Here is a 20,657-nt window from a genome sequence, read left to right as displayed (position 1 = left end):
AAATTTTCTCAAAATATTTTATTCCAAGAATTTTTAGTTTATGTTTAATTAGTCTTATGTTGAGGGCTAAGTTTTGAGTTAATTTTTGTGTTATTGTGTGAGTTAGCAGTCTAAATGCATTATTTTGTACATAGATTTCAATTGTTAAAAAGATTATCCTTTCCCTATTGAGTTGCCGTGGCACATTTGTCTTAGTTTTAACCCATAGACCAAAAATATGTATGTTTGGACTCTCAGCTTAATTTAATTGACCTAAATGTCTCTCTGCATGCCAACCACATTGCCTGGATTACAATAGCTTTATAGAGAGTTTTGGAATGGGGTATTGTGTGCTTTGCGTTGTTTTCAAGATTATTTTGCTATACTGAATCCTTTGCATTTTTGCGTACAATTTGGGATCAGCTTGTCAACGTCTGTAAAATAGCTTGTTGGACTTTTGATAGGGATTGTGTTGAATATTTAGATCAATTTGAGGAGAATAGCCATGTTGATAATCTTGTCTTCCAATTGGTAAACGTGGCATATCTCTCCATTTATGTAGATATTTAATTTTTCTCAGCAATATTTTACATTTCATTTGTACAAGTCTTGCACATCTTTTGTTAAATATATTCTTTTTTTTTGTTTGTCTCTGTCACCCAGGCTGGAGTGCAGTGGCACAATCTCAGCTCACTGCAACCTCCGCCTCTTGGGTTCAAGGGATTCTCCTGCCTCAGCCTCCTGAGTTGCTGGGATTCCAGGTGAGCACTACCACACCCGGCTAATTTTTGTGTTTTTAGTAGGGATGGGGTTTTGCCATGTTGGTCAGGCTGGCCTTGAACTCCTGGACTCAAGTGATCTACCCGCCTTGGCTTCCCAAAGTGCTGGGATTGCAGGTGTGAGCCACCGTGCCTGGCCAAATGTATTCTTAAGTATTTGTTTTTTTATGCCACTGTGAATGAAATTTTTAAAAAAAATTTATTTCGGGGTTCATATCTAATATTTAGAAGTACAATTAACTTTTGTATATTGAAATTTTGTCCTGCAACATTGCTGAACTTATTGGTTTCATAGCTTTGTTGGTGGATTCTTTGGAATTTTCTACATACACAATTACATTGCCCATGAATAAAGAGTTTTTTTTACCTCTTTCTTTCTCATGCATGTAAACAAGATACTGCACCATGACCAGGTGGCATTTAAACCCAATTGGGTTAGATAAAGATTTAACCCAATATTTATGTATTTTATTTGTTCATTCATTCATTTATTTTTTTTTCTTGACAGATTACCCTGGCTAGAATTTCCAGCACAATGATAAATAGGAGTGATGAGAGCAGACATCTTTGCCTCGTTCACTATAGTATAGTAGGGTGAAAGCTTTAGGTTTTTCATGGATTTCTTTTATCAGAGCAAGGAAGTTACTTTTTATTTCTTATTTGTTGATAGTCTTCTTTTAAAATCACGGATGGATCTTGGATTTTGCCAAGTGATGTTCATGCATTTATTAAGAGGATTGTGTGTGCATTTTTAGTTCTAATTAGTAAAGTATCATACGAATTAATATTTGGATGTTAAACTAATCTTGCATTTGGGTTTAAACACCACTTGGTCATGGTGCATTCTCTTTTTTTGTATGTTCTTGGATTTGATTCATTAATATTTTGTTGAAGATTTTGTATGTATATTCATGAAGAATATTGGTCTGTATTGTTCTTGTGATATTTTTGTCTGGCTTTGCTATCAGAGTAATATCGACTTCATACAATATGTTGAAAAGTTTCTCCTCTGTCTTGAGAAAGATTTTATGAGGGATTGATATTCTTTCTTCTTTAAATGTCTGGTAGAATTCACCAGTGAGGTTATCTGTGCTTGAGCTTTATTTTTGTGGGACGGTTTTAAACTACAAATTCAATTTCTTTTTTACTGTGGGTATATTAATATTTTCTATTGAGTCAATTTTAGTAACATTTTTCTTTTTTCAAAAATTTTCTTTCCTCTAAGTTACTTATTGTCTTTCTTTTCTTTTCTTTTTCTTTTTCTTTTTATTTTGAGACAGAGTTACTCTGTCTCCCAGTCTGGAGTGCAGTGATGCAATCTCAGCTCACTGCAACCTCCACCTCCCAGGCTCACTTGTTAGGTTTATTTAGCTTTTCTACACATTTTAGTTATTCCTGATTTAAGCTGTGATAAACTTAAATTATGATCTCATAAGTTGTGATATATAATGCTTGCTTTCCTTCCCTCCTTCCTTTCTTTCCTTCTTTCTTTCCCCTCCCTCCTTCCTTTCTCCTTCCTTCCTTCCTTTCTTCCTTCCTTCTCTTTCTCCTTCTCATTTTCTTTCTTTTCTTTCTTTCTTTCTTTCTTTCTTTCTTTCTTTCTTTCTTTCTTTCTTTTTCTTTTCTTTCTTTTCTTTCTTTCTTTTTCCTTCCTTCCTTCCTTCCTTCCTTCCTTCCTTCCTTCTTTCCTTCCTTCCTGTCTTTCCCCTCCCCCTCTCTCTCTCTCTCTTTCTTTCTTTCTCTCTCTCTCTCTTTCTTTCTTTTTTTCTTTCTCTTTCTTTCTTTTTTTCTTTCTTTCTTTTCTCTCTCTCTCTCTCCCTCTCTCTCTCTCCTTTTTTATCTTTTGATTTCTTTCTTTCTTCTTACTCTGTTGTCAGGCCAGAGTGCAGTCTTGCGATCATGGCTCACTGCAGCCTGACCTTCCCAGGCTCAAACGATCTTCCACCTCAGCCTCCTGAGTTGCTGGGACTACAGGTGTAAGCCACCATGCCTGACTAATTTTTTAATTTTTTGTGGAGTTGAAGTCTCACTATGTGCCAGGGCTGGTCTCAAACTCCTGGGCTCTCGTGATCCTCCCACCTCAGCCTCTCAAAGTGCTGGGATTACAGGCAAGAGCCACCATGCCTGCCCAGGTTTTCATTTTTATCCAACTCAAAATATTTTCTAATTTCTCTTGTGATTTCTTCTTTGATTCATAGGTTATTCAGAGGTACATTTTAAAATTTCTAAATATCTGTAGATTTCCCACATTTTCTCCTGCTTTTGACTTATTTAATTCCCTTATAGTCAGATAGTATATTTTGTATGATATCAATTTTTTCTATTCTTATTTTTATTTTTAAAGATGATGTCTTGCTGAATTGCCTAGGCTGGAGCGCAATGGCTGTTCATAGGCACGATCATCACAGTGCACTACAGCCTCGAACTTCTGCTCTCAAGTCATCCTCCCACATCAGTCTCTTGAGTAGCTGGGACTACAGGTGTGTGCCACTGTGCCTGGCTGATATCAGTTCTTTTAAATTAACCGAGACTTGCTTTGTGAACTAACATATGGTCTGTCCTGGGAATTGTTCCATGTACACTTGAGCATTATTCTGCTATTGTTGGCTGGAGTTTGCTGTAAATGTTAGGTCAAGATTGTTGGCAGTATTATCCTGATTGTCTCTATCCATGTTGATTTTTCTATCTAGTTGCTCTATCCATTTTCGAGTGAGATTTTGAATCCTCCATTATTACTTTTTTTTTTTTGAGACGGAGTCTCACACTGTCGCCCAGGCTGGAGTGCAGTGGCACGATCTCTGCTCACTGCAAGCTCTGCCACCTCCCGGGTTCACGCCATTTTCCTGCCTCAGCCTCCCTAGAAGCTGGGACTACATGCGCCTGCCACCACGCCCGGCTAATTTTTTTGTATTAGAGACGGGGTTTCACTGTGTTCGCCAGGATGGTCTCCATCTCCTGACCTCATGATCCGCCCGCCTCGGCCTCCCAAAGTGCTGGGATTACAGGCGTGAGCCACCGCGCCCGGCCCTCCATTATTACTTTTGAAGTGTCTCTTTCTCCCTTTAATTCTTTAAATTTGCATACTTTGGGGCTCAGTTGTTAGATGTGTATGTTTATAATTGTTATATCTGTCTGATGAATTTATACTTTAATCACTATAAATACTACTCTTTGTCTTTAGTAATACTTTTTGTCTTAAATTCTGTTCTGTGTGGTATTAGCATACCCACTTCACCTCTCTTGTGGCTATTAATTGTATACCATGTATAGTATTGTTTTCATCCGTTTACTCTTTTTTTTTGAAATGGAGTTTGACTCTGTTGTCCAGGCTGGAGTGCAGTGGCACAATCTCCACTCACTGCAACTCCCATCTCCTGGGTTAAAGCAATTCTTCCTCAGCTTGCCAAGTAGCTGGGATTACCAGGATGCGCCACCACACTCAATTAATTTTTTTTTTTTTAATAGAGATGGGATTTCACCAGGTTGGCCAGACTGGTCTCAAATTCCTGACCTCAGGTGATCCACCCCGCTAGGCCACCCAGAGTGCTGGGATTACAGGCATGAGCCATTGTGCCAGGTCCATCCTTTTACTTTTAATCTGTTTGTGTCTTTAAATCTAAAATGTGTCCCTTATAGGCAGCATACAATTGGATTTCTCTCTCTGCCTCTCTCTCTTTTTGTACCATTGGAATGTTGGTTAACTTTTGTTTATAAAGTGCAGAAAGTATTAATTTCAAAGAGGCATTGTGAAGATTAAATTGGATTGTTACAAGACTTGTTAAAACTGTGATTGCTGGCCTTCACCTCCAGCATTTCAGATTGAGTAAGTCTGAGGTGGGTCTGAGAATTTTCGTTTCTAACAAGTACCCTGCTGATTATGTAGGTGCACTAGTAGCCACACTTCAAGAATCATGGAAATAAGATGATACATTAAAATATGGAATGCAATTCCAAGTACCTCATAATTGCTGCTTCTATTCTCTTGCTTCTATTCTGTTAGTCAAAGTCATTGATTTTTTGAAAAACATACTCTGTTGTCATAGTTTTGGTGTTGGCTCTAACGTTTATATTGATATTTTTGAGGTTTATTGAAAACAGTTAAGGCTGTGTATAAAGAAATTAGAAACACAGCAATTGACAAAAGAAAAAATTTGTAAAAGATCAATTTTTATCTCTTATGGTATAAGACATTAATGTAACTTAAGCTCTATAATTCTTGATATAAGATCATGTAACTAAAATGAATATCCTTGTAGAAGATAAAATCTAAATCAATTAATCATAAAATAGGAAAACATTTTAATTGAAGGGAAAACAATGATAGCAAATACAACAAAGATTGGTGCTAAATTGTCTCAAAGATGCTAATATGCAGGTTTGATATTTTTACCTAGAAAATACCTTGAAATTCATATTATTTAATGTTTGATATAATTAATTCACATTCAAAGAATGATACATTTGTGTAAACCTGAACCTTTTATCACCCAGAGCTGGGGAATTTCCAAACTTTTACATACAAACTGTTTTTAAAGAAAAAGATAAATCTCCCTTTAATCCAATGTCTTTGAAAGGCTATAAGGGATTTACTACTTAAAAAAAACCAGTTTAAAAAAAAATAAAGATCTTGGATTAAATTCATTATTTTCTTGTTACAAGTTGGTGCAGAGTCTTCATATTTTTTGTTTCATTTTTAATATTAATCTATAGAAACAGTGATTCTGCAAGAGGGGTTTTTTTTGCTGGTTGGTTTCTCAAATGTGAAAATGAATCTAAAAATAATATCAGTGTCTACAATGTATGATAGTGATGTTTGTTACTTTAAAGTAGAATTTATCCAAAATAGGGGTTATAATAATTATTTCTACTGTATACACTTAATATACAGTCATGTGTTGCTGAATGACAGGGATACATCCCAAGAAATGTGTTGTTAGGTGATTTTGTCGTGCAGACATCAATCATAGAGTGTACTTACACGAACTTAGATGGCATAGTCCATTACACACCTAGCCTATATGGCATAGCCTATTGCTTCTAGGCTACAAATTTGTACAGTATGTCACTGAACTGAATACTATAGGCAATTATAACACAATGGTAAGTGTTTGTGTATCTAACCACAGAAAGGGTGCAGTAAAAATATGATATAAAAGTTTAAAAGTGGTAGAACTGTATAGAGCACTTACCATAAGTAGAGCTTACTAGACTAGAATGTGGCGGGTGTGTTAGGCCATTACTGCATTGCCATAAAGAAATACCTGAGGCTGGGTGTGGTGGCTCATGGCTGTAATCCCAGCACTTTGGGCAGCCAAGGCAGATGGATCACCTGAGGTAGGGAGTTTGAGACCAGCCTGGCCAGCATGGTGAAACCCTGTCTCTACTGAAAATACAAAAAATTAGCCAGGTGTGGTTGCATGTGCCTGTAATCCCAGCTTACTCGGGAGGCTGAGGCAGGAGAATCACAGAAACCTAGAAGGCTGAGGTTGCAGTGAGCTGAGATCGCGCCACTGCACTCCAGCCTGGGTGACAGAGGGACGCTCCGTCTAAAAACAAACAAACAAACAAAACTCAAAAAATCTGAGACTGGATAATTTTTAAATAAAAGAGGTTTAATTGTCTCTCAGTTCTGCAGGCTATACAGGAAGCGTGGTACCAGGCACCTGCTTGACTTTGGGTGAAGCCTCAGGAAGCTTACAATCATGGTGGAAGGCAAAGGGGGAGCCAGTGTATTATATGGCAAGAGTGGGAGCAAGAGACAGTGGTGGGGGGTGGGGGGAAATGTGTCACACACTTTTTATGTTTTTTACGTTTTATTTATTCATTCTGAGACAGAATCTTGTTTGGTTGGCCAGGCTGGAGTGCAGTGGGATGACCTTGGCTCACTGAAGTCATGACCTTCCAGGCTCAAGTAATCCTCCCACCTCAGTCTCCTGAGTAGCTGGGACTACAGGTGCGCAGCGCCAAGCACAGCTATTTTGTTTTATTTTTGTAGAGACAGGGCATTGCTATATCACCCAGGCTGGTATCAAACTCCTGAGCTCAAGCCATCTGCCCAACTCAGCCTTCCAAAGTGCTGAGATTGCAGGTGTGAGCCATGGCTCCCTGCAGCCACACACTTGTCAACAACGAGATCTCATGAAAACTCACGCCCTATTGCGAGGACAGCACCACATCATGAGAGATCTGCCTCTAAGATCCCATCACGTCTCACCAGGCCTCACCTCCAACATTGGGGATTATAATTCAACATGAGATTTAGAGGGGAAAACATCCAGACTATATCACCGGGTGAGTCAGTGAGTGAGTGGTGTGTGAATGTAAGGGCCTAGGACATAACTGTACATTAATATGGACTTTAGAAACACCATACACCTAAGCTACACTAAATTTGTAAAAATAATAACTGTGCTACAACTTTATGACAGCTAGACGTCACTAGGTGATAAGAATTTTTCAGCTCCGTTATAATCTTACGAGACCATTGTCGTATATGTGGTTCATCATTGACTGCAATGTCATTCTGTAGCCCGTGACTGCATTTCCAGATCAGATTCTTATTACTATTCCTCTATTACTAATATTATATTCAAGAGACTCAGAGGTGAAGCACACAGATTTATGGGTTAGGATTACTGGCTAAAACCTCACTCTACCATTTCCTAATTGTGTGGCTTTGGGCAGTTAACCTCTCTCTGTGCCTCATTTTCCTATATGTAAAATAAGGATAAAATAGAACCCACTTTGTAAGGTTGTTGTAAGGATTAAATGAACTAATTTAGGTATGTATACCACTTAAAACTGTGTCTACATGTTTTTGTAAGCACTCTCTAAGTCTTAGCTATTATTGCTGCTGCAAAAATAGCAATACAGTAGTTCCCCCTCTGTGTGGTTTTGCTACCTTCAGTGTGTTATCGGAGATCAACTGCAGTCTGAAAATATTAAATGAAAAATTGTAAAAATAATAAATTCTTTAGTCTTCAATTGCATACTGTTCTGAATAGTGTGATGAAATCTTACATTATCCTGCTGTCTCCCTCCCAGGAAGTGAATCATCCCTTTCTCCAGCATATCCACACTGCAGATGCAACTGGCTGCCTGCCTGTTATTTGCTTTAGCCCTCTCAGTTAACAGATTGACTGACACAGTATCACAGTTGTTGTATTCAAGCAATGCTTACTTTGCTTAATAATGGGCCTGCAATGCAGGAGAAGAGATGCTGAAATATTATTAGAATTGTTCTATTTTATTATTAGTTATTGTTAATTTCTTACTATGTCTAATTTATTTATTTTATTTTATTTTATTTTTTATTACACTTTATGTTCTAGGGTACATGTGCACAACGTGCAGGTTTGTTACATATGTATACATGTGCCATGTTGGTGTGCTGCACCCATTAACTCGTCATTTACATTAGGTAGATCTCCTAATGCTGTCCCTCCCCCCTCTTCCCACCCCACAACAGGCCCCGGTGTGTGATGTTCCCCTTCCTGTGTCCAAGTGATCTCATTGTTCAATTGCCACCTATGAGTGAGAACATGCGGTGTTTGGTTTTCTGTTCTTGCAGCAGTTTGCTGAGAATGATGGTTTCCAGCTGCATCCATGTCCCTACAAAGGACACAAACTCATCCTTTTTTATGGCTGCAGAGTATTCCATGGTGTATATGTGCCACATTTTCTTAATCCAGTCTGTCATTGATGGACATTTGGGTTGGTTCCAAGTCTTTGCTATTGTGAATAGTGCCGCAGTAAACATACGTGTGCATGTGTCTTTGTGGCAGCATGTCTAATCCTTTGGGTATATACCCAGTAATGGGATGGTTGGGTCAAATGGTATTTCTAGTTCTAGATCCTTGAGGACTCACCACACTGTTTTCCACAATGGTTGAACTAGTTTACAGTCCCACCAACAGTGTAAAAGTGTTCCTATTTCTCCACATCCTCTCCAGCACCTGTTGTTTCCTGACTATGTCTAAATTATAAATTAAACTTTTTCATAGGTATGTATGTATAGGAAAAACATGGTCTATATAGGATTCAGTACTATCTATGGTTTCAGGCATCCACTGGGAGTCTTGGAACATATCCTCCATGGAGAAGGGGGTACTACTCTACTAATACTGCTACCACGTTTGTGTAGTGCTTTTGACATTACATAAGGCTCTCATACTTAAGGTCTAAAGAAATCCTGTGATGTAGGGGCACCAGTGTGGGACACATTTCCTAATTCACCATAAGGGTAACAGCTGACACTCCAATAACAAAAGACAGGTTAACAAGGGAAAAGCATAACACATTTACTTTATCAAAGTTTTTTGTGACACAGGAGCCTTCAGAAATGAAGACCCAAAGACCCAGGGAAAACTGTTTATTCCTATGCTTAGGTTTGATGAAGAATAAACAGCAGCATAGAAATGTGATTGGATAAAAGGGTGTGATCTAATGGTAATAGATCGAGCAGGGGAAACCCAGAAAGGCCTGTCTGTTCAGATTCTTCTTGACTTCTCTGTGTAGGATTCCTTTCCCTAAAGTATGGGGCAGGCAGTTCGAGGCTGCAGTGTGCTGTGATGGCGCCATTGCACTCTAGAGTGCGATCCTGTCTTAAAAAAAAAAAAAAGTATGGGGCAGGACCTCCCTGGAATGAGGGTCTTATGACCTATTTTCACAGAAGGTAGGTCAGAGAATTTCTTTTCTTTATGGCCAGCTCTCACACAGAAAGGTAGGGGAAGGTCAGGGCAACTGTCTTGCTTCTGAGGTCTTCCCAATCACTTTCTGCTCAAAGTTGTTGGGGTAGTATTTTCTGAGCCCCAGCAGTAGATACTACTTTGTTACTAATACTAAAATAATTCGTAGCTATGTGTATAAATTGCATTTGTGTTATGTTACAGCATTTTGCCATGGCTGCTTGCATAGGAGAGTGCTGAAACGGCCAAAGTAGAGCAATCCTTCCCATTCCCAGACATTGCAGAGCAACTCCATTCACTCCTCCCCTCCCTCCCTTCCTCTTTCCATCTTTCCTTCTCTTTTCATCCTTCAACATTTTGTATACTTGGGGGATCTTATCATGAACTAAGGGTACGTAGGCGTTGAACTCATGAGCATAGTCTAGCTATATGACAACCATGTGCTGTGTGCTCTCTTTTCTTTTCTTTTCTCTTTTCTTTTCTCTTCTTTTCTCTCTTCTCTTCTCTTACCTTCTCTTCTCTTCTCTTTCCTTTTCTTTCTTTGTTTTTTGAGACGTTGTCTCACTCTGTCACCCAGGCTGGAGTGCGGTAGTGCCATCTGGGCTCACTGTAACCTCTGCCTCCCGGGTTCAACGGATTCTCCTGCCTCAACCTCCCTAGTAGCTGAGACTACAGGCATGTACCACCATGCACGGCTAATTTTTGTATTTTTTGGTAGAGATGGGGTTTCACCATGTTGGGCAGTCTGGTCTCAAATTCCTGACCTCAAGGGATCTGCCCGCCTCAGCCTCCCAAAGTGCTGGGATTATAGGCATGAGCCACAGCACCTGGCCCTGTGTGCTCGTTTTCATTATCACTCCATCAGCTATAGAAACATTGACTTTCTGGTGCAGAGGGTGTTTCTTGGATGCTGAAGAAAACGAGCTCTGGCAGTTTATCACTTTTTTCCTTCTACCTGCAAAAACCCTACTTAACCTAAATATTTTAGAGTCTTTTTTTCCTGCTTTTTAAAACTTTCTCTTTTTGAAGCTGAAAGAAATGAAAAAAAAATTCTAAAATTCATTCCCAAGAAATTGCCTAATTTTAGGCAATTTCTACCTTTTTTTCCTTCTACCTGCAAAAACCCTACTTAACCTAAATATTTTAGAGTCTTTTTTTTAAACTTTCTCTTTTTGAAGCTGAAAGAAATGGAAAAAAAAATTCTAAAATTCATTCCCAAGAAATTGCCTAGTTTTATTCTTAATGTGTATGTTTATAATGCTATTTAGTTTTCATAATAATAGGTATTTTAGTAAATTTCACCTAGTTCCATAATCATATAATCATTCTTCTTTTGTTATTTAGGTTCTTTCTAACTTTTTACTTTATAATGCTGTGAACAATATTTTGATGTTTACAGCATTATCTCTAATTTTCTTTCTGTTGGGACAAATTTCCAAGACAACAATTCTTAAGAAAAAGTGTATGAATATTTTCATAGCTTGAGACCGTCACCTTTTTTCAAAGTACACCTTTGCTAAGTTTATAGTAATTATAACTAAATTTTGCTGATTTAAATTGTCCTAAAGTCTTGTTTCTAGAAATTCTTTTGCTCTATGAAGATGACCTTTCCAAGATCCTAATGCACAGGATTATCAATATAAACTTTTTGACTATTTTTATTGTTTCCTGTAAGTAAACTGAATATTCAGAAAGTTTGAAATCATTTAAAAACCTCATTTCTGCTTTTTTTGGTAAAGAGTTATGAAAATTAGCTAGAATGTTTGCTAAATTTAATTTAATTTTTTTTTTTGAGATAAAGTCTTGCTCTGGCACCCAGGCTGGAGTGCAGTGGAGCAATCTCGGTTTACTGCAACCTCTGCCTCCTGCGTTCAAGCGATTCTCCTGCCTCAGCCTCCCAAGTACCTGGGATTATAGGCGCCTGCCACCACACCTGGCTAATTTTTGTATTTTTAGTAGAGACAGGGTTTCACCATGTTGGCCAGGCTGGTCTCAAACTCCTGGGCTCAGGCGATCTGCCCACCTTGGCCTCCCAAAGTGCTGGAATTACATCATAAGCCACCCCGCCCGGATGCTAAATTTAAAGTAGATAAAATATTACTATTCATTTAGTTTACTGCATATCCCTAAGATCAGGAATAAAATGTTTTTTAGAAATGGTAGATTAACAGCAAATTTTGTTGAACACAAATATTACCTTAAACATTCACTGAGTCTTTCCATTAAATTTTCTAGTTTATTCATTTATTTGAGAAAGATGTGGAAGATTATGCGTGAAGGGATATCATTATAAGGTAACAAAAAGCTTTCCCTTAAAAAAATACTATTGTGCACTTAAGAAGCCACTGCAACATTTTTAGAGTGAGGTGTCTTTTGGGAAGTAGAAGAGATATTTCCAAATTTACGAAAGTCTCACGGAACAACATATAGATGATTATTTATCTATCTCAGAAATAAACAAGAGGGTTTCCAGATAAATAAGTGTCTTATTTCAAATTTCCTCAAGCCATTAAGACATTAACTTTGGGAGTATATAATTTTCTTCATGGGTTTGTAGATTATTTAAAGGTCTCTCCTCCACATTTTGAATAATAGATGGTTAGATACTTATGTGTGAACCGTAAAATTCACACATATCACAGGAACATGAACATTTTAGTTCCTCAGTTTAACCTACAACTAGTCTCTATTACTTTGACCACTGGATTATGATGTAAGAATTTTAATTTACAGTGTTACTGGATGTCCACTAGGGGGGACCAAACCACGAACAGAATATATGCTTCTATTATTCCTCCAAGTGGTGAAAAACCCAAGCCATTTTTGATGGCCCACTTGAAATCACAAATTAGTCTTTAGTGTTTCCTATTTCTAAAAAGTTAACTCTATCAGGATATATAAGCAAATGTATGAAAACATTGGGGAGTCAATATTAGAGATATAATATTTTAGAGTAAAGCTAAAGCTTGCCAGGAGGTTTTGATAACTTGAAAGTTTATCAATTCTTAGAAAAACAATGAACTACTTTGAAATTGCTCAACTTTTAATAAATACCACATTTATACGTTTTTAAAAAACACTTAACTTATTTGACAAAAAGATGAAGGTGAATTCTGAAATATGATTCCATAATGTAGTATGTTAATGTATTTGGGGGTCATGATAAATATATAGAAGATTTTATTGGAACAATGTTGTTTATTGGGACAATTTTATCAGTGAATAGCTTAAAATTAATAAAGGCTACAACATTTTTGTAATTCTGTAATTTAAAATGCCATGGATTGAAAATATTGTTTTCCAAAATAAAGTTCATGTGTATCTTAGGACTCTGTGAATTTCAAATTCACGATCTCTGTTATTACTTGAAATCTCTGATTTATAAGATTTTCACGATATGAAGCAGCACATTTTGCATAGTTCACAAAATGTTCTAACAAACGTGAAACCTTTTTCATATTTTGTGAAAATATTCTAAGAAAAATAAAAATATTTTATGTCATGTAAGTATAATTTAAGAAACTTAGGTTGCAATAATTTTCTAAATAAAAAGTAAGCACACAGAAAAGTATCACTATGTAGAACTATAGATCCTAAACAATTTATTTTCATATGAGCAACTTGAATTTTACTGCCGAATTAGTTAAAAAATTCAGACTTAATGTGGAAAATAAAAACATGACTTGTTTAAAACAACAAAATCAATCACAACAAAACTATTAAACCACAAAGATCTATCACATATCATATCGGTTTCTCTGCAAAATACAGAAAAGTATTGCAGAAACTAAACGTCCACTAGATGCCACACTTCCTTTGCTGAGTTAAGCAGTACTTTGACTCCTGGAAAGCTTTATGCAGACGCTACTGTATCTGGTAACAGGACCCCGACTCAATTGTCTTTTCCGTTACATTTTTTCGCTCCTACTATGATATGCCTAATCATCCAAAATTTGATTAGTAGTGGTACGTTATGAAGTTCTGCTGAGATCTTTAGCACAAGTACAGAGAGTTATATTTGCTGACTTTAAAGATCAAGTCAGAGTTAACATCCCTCATTTTGGAGCACTGTGTGTGTGTGGTGTGTGTGTGTGTGTGTGTGGACAGTTAGACTTTTTTCTTCCCACTATTTCATTTTTAAAATTACATGTTCTTTTTTTTCATTTTGTATACATATTCTCTATTTCCTCTCTCAAGAAAAACATAGAAAAGCCAATTTTTAAAAAATATAATGAGAAGTAACTTAACTTTTTGGAAAACTACGTTGAATGAAACGGACTGAATTGTCTTTAGAGACACTGACATTTATTTTGTTTTCAGAGATCATTAAAATGGAAAAAAAATTGACAGTCTTTCCATTTTCTTTGACATTTTTGGTAAGTTGGATTCAATAATGAAATGAATAGAAATCAGTAAATAGGAGAAGTATAAGAAATTATCCCACCAACTCCCACCCCATGTTATTAAACAAGGCTAACAGGACTACTAAGTATTGAGAATATTTACACTGAACTTGAACCACAAGTATTTGATGTACCTGTGAATTGTCATTTATGACATCTCCGTGGAAATATAATCTGAGATTAGCATTTGGTGATATAAAATAAAAAATGTATCTTAATCATGTGACAGTGTGAGGCCAGTCCTCTGTCTTCCTTCAGATTACCAGTCATCTAAGCAATTTTTCCCTAGAACAATTATAACTTTATGGTATTGTGTTTTCCCTACTCCCAAAATCTTTTGAGGATTTGATCACTGTATCTAATCACAAAGGAATCTGCAGTGAATTTTAAAAACTGCACTTAAACTGACTTCAATTGTTGAAGTAGCTAGTGAATTTTACCACTTAGTGTGGATTTGTTTTCTAAATTAATGTGTTTTTAAAATTAATTTTCAGATCAATCCCTTTGTAACCTGTGTGAAAGACTCTCTCTCTTCTTCACCCCTGTTTCTTTCTCTAACTGACATAAACTAAACTGAACTATTGGCCAGTCGGTTCTAGAGAGGACGAAAATATCAAACAGGTCTTCAATCTAAAACAACAACAACAACAACAAACAAAAAACAAACAAATCAATGCAATTGCTTTGATTGGTATATCTAGATAATCTGTATATATACAACAGGAGGTTATCAAAATAAAGTACTGTTTTTTCATTCCTAGGATTTTTTTCCCACAAACATAGCATTTATTGTTAAATACTTCATTAAGTGGGAAACTGAAACAATTCGTGGTAATTTTCCCGAGGAAACTTGAAGAAATATACTAATCCAAACATGGCTCTGTTCAAAGAGCTCAAGTAAACAAAGCAAGATAATTCTGACACCTCCTAAAAGCTGATCTAAGAAAAGATTTTGTCTGTAAATTCTAGTGTCTCTATGAGTATCTTTAATAGTATACATCGAAAGACCAAAGGGCTATTTAGAAATGAAGAAAACTTGGGGACTTGGAGTACTCAAAAACCACTTTTTTCCCTCATCTGAAAGATGAAAGTATGGTACATATACTATAATTTGTCCTGTAACTTATTTCCATTGAATTCTAAGAGTTAAGTGGATTCTGCCTTAATGACACACTTTAACGCTCTCATTTTCCAGGAAGTTGTATCTGTATCAGAAATCATCCAGAAAAAAAATTGCTGGCAGTCAATGTAACTGAGCAGCAAGAATATGGTTTGCGTCATTCTAGGCATTGAGGAGAATAATAAATGAAGTCCTCAGAATTCTTTTTAAAAGTTAGAGGTAAGATACATGGCTGCACGTTGATAAAAATTAGAATGTGTTTAGATCTGGATCTTGCTAAAAAATTAGGTCAAGGGAGCAGGGCAGTAGCCTGGCGTATGCCTTGGGGTGGAATGCTCTCCTTAAGCAATCAGTAATATCTTAAAATGTAAACCCTGGCTGGGTGCAGTGGCTCATGCCTGTAATCTCAGCACTTTGGGAGGCTGAGGCGGGTGGATCACGAGGTCAGGAGTTCAAGATCAGCCTGACCAAGATGGTGAAACCCTGTCTCTCCTAAAAATACAAAAAATTAGCCGGGCATGGTGGTGGGCGCCTGTGATCCCAGCTACTCTGGAGGCTGAGGCAGAGAATTGCTTGAACTCACAAGGTGGAGGTTGCAGTGAACTGAGATCATGCCACTACACTCCAGCCTGGGCTACAGAACAAAACTCTGTCTCAAAAAAAAAAAAAAAAAAAAAAAAAAAAATTAAAACCCTAATAGTAGAACACTTCGCTGTTCAACTCTTCTAACAATATAGAAGTATTAATAGGATATTTAAGTAAGGTCTCAAGTTGGAGTACAGTAAGTTAGTGTTGATACCTTTTCTATAGATATGTGTATATTACATAAGAGTGGTTTCAATAATTATATTTTTATAATAATAATATTCGTTACCTCCTTACTATGTATACACATCCCCTCCAGGTCTTTGAGTACAAAAGGAGGACTTAGAAAGTCATAACATTCTTTATATCTTTCTTGAAGACAAGAAGGGCCTAGATCTTGGGCACTCAAATTGTCTTTTTGGTTTCTCTGGGTCAGGAAATACCGTTATGTGTATTCGCTCTTCTGTGCCTATTGTCCCTCACCACTACCCTGTCCAACAGTCAGCAGAATCAACCAACTATCTATAAAAATGGTGAGAAAATAGAAGTTAAATAGTTAGCAGGTCACCTCTTAGGTTTAAGATTTGACTGGTCCTCAAAATTACCCTAAAGGAAAAATTACTCTTCCTTCCAAGATCATCGCTAAACTAATGGCAAACAAGTTTGAGCTTAGTTGTCTCCCAGAACATATTTGTCACAAATAATGTCTTGTTGTGAGTTGGCATTCTCACAGGATTTTCCAGGAAGTGTATAGACGAACCCAAATTTTGTGTGAAACGCTCCACTTTCCTTATGGGATCATCATTAATTCCTTCAAGTCCTTTCTGTCTCTCTCCATCCCAGTTCTCATGCTTAAATTCTTCTGAGACCTTGTATGAGGTAAACAGTTCACATATAATAGAAGCATGGAGTCTAATGCCAAATAAATATGGTTATATAAGTGCGAGGTAGAAATAGTCTGAAAAAGACATAAGCTCTGTGGATTTAAAATTGGCTTAATGCGTCTAGAGAGATACGAATTTGGCAAGGAAAGGATCATAACTCCAAAATTTTGGCAAAGTCACATCCATAAGGCCTCAGACCCAATATATTCAAAAAGAATAAAAAATTGAGAGCTCAAAGTAAAAAAATTTATTAGTGAATATTAAATGCCAAAATTAATATTTAAAGTCGTTGATTATTGTTGATTTTATCACTGAATTTTTTTTGTGAACGAAATTTTGCAATGTGAAAACAAGGCCCTGCTAGACAATAAAGTCTTATAGCGCTATTAAAATAAAATGGTGGGATATTGGTACAAGGACAGGTATACACATTTATGGAATTGAATAGGTAGTCTATAAAATGGGAAGAATACATGATCATTACATTGTCTCTTTCTCTTATCACTACTTATTTATTTCATTTATCTTTAATTCATTATTTTTCTATCCCTCTTTTATCTATCTAATCTATATATTTGTCATGCCTCTTCTTTTTTATTTGAGACAAGCACGGAGAAAACATATATATAAAATCAAGAACTAAAGCCAGCACTATAAAAATATGAATAAGAATTTAAGAATAGAGAGGAACTTTCCTCCACTGGATACAGACAAAAAAGGTCCAGTTAGATTTGACTTTGAGCTTCAAGGCAACCAAAGGGAAAAGAGATAAAGTCCATTATATATTTCTAGTGTAAGAGAGAAAAAAAATCTTATTTTTTCCAGGAAAAGCAAGACATCTCCTAGTAAGCTTTACAAGAAATTTATTACATAGAGCTCCATAAAGGGACAACAGAATATGGTTTGGGGAATCTTTTTCTTATTGCAACAAAACATAAAGAAACAGTTTTTTTGTTTGTTTTTGAGATGGAGTTTCACTCTGCCAGGCTGAAGTGCAGTGGTGCCATCTCAGCTCACTGCAACCTCTGCCTCCCTTTGCCTTTCCTTGCCAAATTCAAGCGATTTTTCTGCCTCAGCCTCCCAAGTAGCTGGGACTACACGCGTGTGCCACCACACCTGGCTAATTTTTTGTATTTTTAGTAGAGACAGGGTTTCACTGTGTTAGCCAGGATGGTCTCCATCTCCTGACCTCGTGATCCACCTGCCTCGCCCTCCCAAAGTGCTGGGATTACAGGGGTAAGTCATTGTGCCTGTCCCAAGAAACAGAAAGACTGTATCGTAGATTAGGCCAGGCATGGTGGCTCATGCCTGTAATCCCAGCACTTTGGGAGGCCAAGACAGGTGGATCACCTGAGGTTAGGAGTTAGAGACCAGCCTGACCAACATGGTGAAACCCCATCTCTATTAAAAACACAAAAATTAGCCAGATGTGGTGGCACGTGCTTGTATCCCAGGTACTTGGGAGGCTGAGGCAGGAGAATTACTCGAACCAGGAAGGTTACAGTTAGCAGAGATGGTGCCATTGCACTGCAGCCTGGGCGACAAGAGTGAAACTCCATCTCAAGGAAAAAATAAAAATAAAAAACTGCATCTTTTTTAGACTGTATCTTAGATCATTTTTTCACCAAAAGCTAATGACAAAACAGAAGAATAGAAATTCTTATACAAGAGAATTATATACTAGTGTTTGCCGTATGTGGTAGGCAGGATTCTAAGATGTCCTTCAAGATTCCCATCCTCTGGTGCACACGTTCTGAATAATCCCTTCTACTTGCATGAGGCCAGGACTTGTGGATATAATGAGACATCACTCCTTGATTATGTTTCGTTACCTGGCAAAAGGGGTTTTGCAGATGTAATCAAGGTCCCTAGTCAGTTGATTGAAGGTAGGCCTGACCTAATCAAGTTAAGTGCTTAAATAAGGTGGAGAGATTTTTCTCCTGGCCTTACAGGAGCATACTGTCCTGTTGTGGAGAGGGCCACGTGGCAGGCAACTGTGGGATGCCTCCAAAAGCTGAGAAGGAGGCCGGGTGCGGTGGCTCACACCTGTAATCCCAGCACTTTGGGAGGCTGAGGAGGGTGGATTGCGAGGTCAGGAGTTCAAGATCACCCTGGCCAAGACGGTGAAACCCCATCTCCACTAAAAATACAAAAATTAGCCAGATGCAGTGGTAGGCACCTGTAATCCCAGCTATTTGGGAGGCTAACGCAGGAGAATAACTTGAATGCAGAGGCGGAGGTTGCAGTGAGCCAAGATCGTGACACTGCACTCCAGCCTGAGTGACAACTGAGAAGGGCCACCACTTGGCAGCCTCCGAGAAAGGAGGACTTCAGGCTTACAACTGCAAGGATCTGAATTCTGCTAGTAACCAGTGAGCTTAGTAAAGGAGCCTGAAACTTAGATAGATTACAGCCCCATTAATGCCTTGACTTCATCCTTGTAGGACACTGAACAGAGAACCAGCAGTGCCATGCTGGACTTCTGAACTACCGATTCAGATAAGAAAAATGAGTGTTGTTTTAAGCTGTTAAGTTTGTAGTAATACATAACATAGCAAGAGATAACAAATATACTGTGCTTGGAAAACCTCCACAGACCAATAAATCCCTCAAAATATTTGTCCCAACTTTCTACATTGACAAGTAAGGAAATAGTCCACAGTAACAACTATTATAGAAGTTGAAAACTGGTGCCTGTGGCCTGAATTCAGCACTAGATGTATACTGTTTAGCTTGCACTGTTAAAAACATGTTTAAAAAATTCGGTTTTCAGTATCTTAAAATTGAGAAATTATTCTTGGCACAAAAGGTGTCTTCTGCTGGCTTCTCTCTCTCTCTCTTTTTTTTTTTAAGATGGAGTTTTACTCTTGTTGCCCAGGCTGGAGTGCAACAGTGGGATCTCATCTCATCGCAACCTCCGCCTCCTGGGTTCAAGCGATTCTCCTGCCTCAGCCTCCCGAGTAGTTGGGATTACAGGTGTGCACACCACCATGCCCAGATAATTTTGTATTTTTAGTAGAGATGGGGTTTCTCCATGTTGGTCAGGCTGGTCTCGAACTCCCAACCACAGGTGATCCACCTGCCTCGGCCTCCCAAAGTGCTGGGATTATAGGCGTGAGCCACCTCGCCCAGCTCTGGCTTCCCTTTAAAAATGAAAAGGAACAGTGAGCCCTGGTTCTATTTGGAAATAATTACCTAGACCAAGAACTTAGTTTCTTCCTTTAAATGAAACTTCTGCTTCCATTTTGCTATATCCCCCTACGCTGTTTTTAAAAATTGCACCAGGATACTTCTCTCATTTCACTCATTTGCATTATCTGCCTGACTGCTGTATAACAAATGAGATAAATTATAAGTACTATATAAAAAGAAATATATGTTATATATGCAAGATATATACATTTTTGTATGTGTAGATATATGGTACTTGTATATTTTTTCATTATTTATAAATATAATCCAATCCATTTTGCTGTATGAAACACTCCATTCTTTTTTAACATTTTTTTTCCTTTCATCTTGCAAAGAACTTCCTAATAGGGGAAGCAATGATTGTTGGGTTGCCCTCAGTCATGAGCCTGGGGTCACTGAGCCTTTTGGGGCCCTTTAGAGTATACCGTAAACTACATAAAAAATGCTACTCAGTGTACATGTCCTGGTTTTGAATATATTTTCATATTTAATCTTAACAGAAGTTGAAAGAAGAAAGATGATGTTAAGATTATCATTGCAAACTTACCCCTAGTCTACTTCCCACACAAGGGGTCCAAGCAAACTCATCAAATGGAATAACCAGTTCTGGGACAAGTTAACTAGCTACATTGTTTACTTATTATTCAGAGCAGTATAGCCACAGACAGATTATGCTATGGACTGAGTGTTTGTGTTTCTCTTAAACTCTTATGTTGAAATGTGTGGAAATCACCCACAATGTGATGGAATTAGGAGGTGGGGCCTTTGGAAGGTGAATACATTACGAGGATGGAGGCCTATGAATGGGATTAATGCCTTCACAAGAAGAAACAGGAGAGCTTCCCCCCTCTCTCTGTTCCCCACTGTGTGAGAATACAACAAAAAGAAGGCCATTTACAAATCAGAAAAGGGACCCCCACCAGAATCTGACGACACTGGCACCATGATCTTGGACTTTCCAGCCTCCAGAACTGTGATAAATAAATTTCTGTTGTCTGAACTAGCCAATCTGTGGTATTCTATTATAG

The sequence above is a fragment of the Piliocolobus tephrosceles genome, chromosome 3 (assembly GCF_002776525.5).
Source record: "Piliocolobus tephrosceles isolate RC106 chromosome 3, ASM277652v3, whole genome shotgun sequence".
NCBI lineage: Eukaryota > Metazoa > Chordata > Mammalia > Primates > Cercopithecidae > Piliocolobus > Piliocolobus tephrosceles.
This window is presented reverse-complemented; position numbering follows the sequence as displayed.